Below are 4,044 nucleotides of genomic sequence, written 5' to 3'. Positions count from 1 at the left end.
AATTCAATGCGCGCTTTTAACCTCCTCGGATACTAAATTTACAAATTCCGTCCAGAGAGAACTGGTTTCAATATGTACGCAGAGTATACGCAACCACAATTAACTTTTCTTGCATTAGTACCTTGATTGAAGGGAACTTTGATCAGAGAATGAATAATAAAATGAAGATATGGAAAGGTATAGTTTTTGTTAGATCCTCAATTAAAGTGTCCACAGTGGATATCGAGAGCAAAGAATCTGGATTTCGAATATTCCATACAAAAGTTCCCAGTTCAGGAAAGGGTGGGGCGTATTTAATTACGGTTTAAAATATGATTTAATTGATGACACTGCCAAATATGTTTCATTTGTTGTATTTTTCCTTTTATTGTTTTATAGATGGGAGTTTATACGGTTTATTTTTGCATCAAATATTACTTTATTTTACTAAATAAAATGCATTAAAGGGACTGAACACGTAAATACAAGTAACTCTTAGTTTAGTAGTTTGTCAGATTTTTAACTGTACCCTTTAAACCTAAGCCTGAGCCAGATTGAGTAAGAAAGCCATGTTTTCTACCTAAAAATTGATTATTTTGTAGAAATAAATTGAGGATTTTTTTTGCAGAGGCAGTGAAGGAAATTGTGAAAATATAATATTTTTCAAGATGGCAAAATTACGATTACGATATTGTTGAATTTTTTTGCTCCTTTAAATACACAAAAATTAATTTATTTTCCCCTCACAATAATTTATTTTTCAAAATTTAGAAAGAACATAAAAACTTTAAAATTTAAAAATATATACATCCCTGAAAAATGGAAAATGTACACCCCCTGAAGAATGGTAAATGTACTTTCCTGAAGAATGGTAAATGTACATCCCTGAAGAATGGTAAATGTACACCCCTGAAGAATGGTAAATGTACATCCCTGAAGAATGGTAAATGTTCACCCCTGAAGAATGGTAAATGTGAATGGTAAATGTTCACCCCTAAAGAATGGTAAATGTACACCCCTGAAGAATGGTAAATGTTCACCCCTGAAGAATGGTAAATGTTCACCCCTGAATGGTGGGGCACCTACAGTTACGCCTACAGTCCCTTTACAATTAGATTATGCACAGAAATAACTTTAATTTGCAAAAAAAAAACATTAAATGATTTAACCCACGAATATGGAAGTTCTTTGTTTTTAATTGAAAAAGCTTCTGGACAAAACTTAACATTCAAAACTTCAAGCAGTACACTAGCTTTAAGCAGTACACTAGCTTCAAGCAGTACACTAGCTTCAAGCGGTACACTAGCTTCAAGCAGTACACTAGCTTCAAGCAGTACACTAGCTTCAAGCAGTACACTAGCTTCAAGCAGTACACTGGCTTCAAGCAGTACACTAGTTTCAAGCAGTACACTAGCTTCAAGCAGTACACTAGTTTCAAGCAGTACACTAGCTTCAAGCAGTACACTAGCTTCAAGCAGTACACTGGCTTCAAGCAGTACACTAGTTTCAAGCAGTACACTAGTTTCAAGCAGTACACTAGCTTCAAGCAGTACACTAGACAGAAGGAGAAGGTCAAATTGAGATATTACTGCTATGACTTTGGAACCTCGTAAGTTCTCTAGTTTTGATTTTACGCAAAATTATGAATATAAAATAAATAAACAAAGAATTAGTACTGTCTCTGTCATAAGTAGCCTGGCCAGGGGGTACAAATAAATGAAAATATTTCGAATTATTTTACTTTATAAACTACTACTTTATAAATATTTATGCATTGAATTATGATCAATATCAAACTGAGAATGTTTCTAAGTACGGATTTTATGAATTTGAGCCAGGTATTGAGACGGTTCAAACCTGTATTTTGAATCGGTGCTTCAAGATTTGTCACGTGCTATATAAAGCTACACTGCAGCATTATAGACAAATAGTTGAATCAAGTGAAAGTACTTCAGCGACCTAGCTCAAATTTATAAAATTCAGTCTCTCAAACATGATAAGATTGACTAGTGTAAACTGTTGAGTGAAGGCCGTTCTTAATTATTAATGGAATATGCGCATATAAACTTCATTCATACAAACTTTTTAATAGGTTTGCATTTTGCATCCCTCGGACAAATATTTTCTAGATCAATTCATGTAAATGTTAACTGCACGTCAAACTAATGTAAATTTCACGTAAGAATATTATATGTTTTCAATCATAATTCATCTTATTCAAGCGTTATCGAGAAGAATAAAAATTTTATGAATTTCAAATACAGGGGATCTTAGTTCCAAAACTAATATCTCAGTGTTAGAAATGGTCCAAGTGTTAGTTTCGGAACTAATATCTCAGTGTTAGAAATGGTCCAAGTCTTAGTTTTGGAACTAATATCCCCTGAAATATGTAAACGGACAAATTCACTTAAGCTGATTGAAACATATATGTGTATCAGTAAAATACAGACAATGAAACGATTATCTTGTACAGAAGTTCGTCCAAGCTTGCTGTTTAGCGCAATTAAATTTTATGAAGACATGAACATAGATTACCTTGATAAAAGCTAAACTTTATAAAGACATAAACATAGATAACATAGATAAGAATAAAACGGTAAATATAAAAATAAACATGGATTACATAGATAAGAATTAAGCTTTATATAGACATGAACATTGAACATAATTTACAAAGATAAGAATTAAACTTTATACAATGACATGAACATAAATTGCATAGATAAGAATTACACTTTATATATAGATATGAACATAGATAAGAATTGAACTTTAAATACATATATGTGACCTGAATTGCATATAATATACATTGAACATTATAGAGTGTATACAGTGAACACTCAATTTCATGCACGGAATTTTCAGATTAAAAAAAGGATTTCTCAGTCCTCGATTATAGATTTAAAGAGCGCAAAAGTGAATCGAATTTGACACTCTACAAATAAAAGGTCACTTAAAACTACGTATGCAGTCCCTTTAAAACCACGTATACAGTCCCTTTAAAACCACGTATACAGTCCCTTTAAAACCACGCATACAATCCTTTTAAAACCACGTATACAGTCACTTTAAAACCACGAATACAGTCCCTTTAAAATTGAAAAAAATAGATTTTTGAGATTTGCAAATATTCCTCTTAATATTCATCTGAATGCATTTTTTGACAAGTTTATTATTACTTCAGGAAGTTGAGGATAAGCATAAAAGATGGAAATCTGTCTTCGTCTATCTTCGTCTGTCTTCGTTAGTCTTCGTCTGTCTTTGTCTGTTTTCGTCTGTCTTCGTCTGTTCCGTCAGTTATCTGAAAATAAGACCAACATAATTTATATCTTTATATTTCAAAATTGTTTAACAATCGCCAAATTGGGTGGGATAAAATAAAGTATAAAATGGTTTCGTGTGAAAAGTATTGAGTAAAGAATGAAGCGAATACTCTTTCGCACAATAAGTTGATTAAAGCTCACACCGTACAGACGGAAACTTTAAAGGACATAAATTACCGAAACCCGATTTTAAGTTTAAAGAAGCCGGTAGAGTTAGCATGAAAATAAAACAAGCGAACCCCTTATTTAAGTTTGTATTATTCGGGTTTTCACAAATTTTTAAATCCCAACTCTACAGTTTTTCGAAACTGGGTTTTAAAACTGTCTTTCAAGTTCAAGTCTCCGGGATCAACTCTACACACAGACAGGGGTCAACTGTAATCTATAATAATCTTCGCTTAAACACAGAAGTATAAATTTTATAAGATGAGTAGGGGATAAAATTACAAACACCTTTGTGAACAATTTCAAGGATGTTTCAAGAAATTTTTGGAAAATCCACTTAAGTAGTTAAAAATATGGTAGAATAAGGTAGAATTAGGTAGAATAAGGTATAATAATTCAGAATAAGGTAGAATAAGGTAAAATAAGGTAGAATAGGGTAGAATAAGGTAGAATAAGGTAGAATAAGGTAGAATAAGGTAGAATAAGGTAGAGTAAAGTAGAATAAGGTAGAATAAGGTAGAATAAGGTAAAATATGGTATAACAATTCAGAATAAGGTAGAATAAGGTAGAATA

The sequence above is a fragment of the Eurytemora carolleeae genome, unplaced genomic scaffold, assembly GCF_000591075.1.
Source record: "Eurytemora carolleeae unplaced genomic scaffold, Eaff_2.0 scaffold213, whole genome shotgun sequence".
In the NCBI taxonomy this organism is placed as follows: domain Eukaryota; kingdom Metazoa; phylum Arthropoda; class Copepoda; order Calanoida; family Temoridae; genus Eurytemora; species Eurytemora carolleeae.
Note: the sequence above shows the minus strand (reverse complement) of the source record.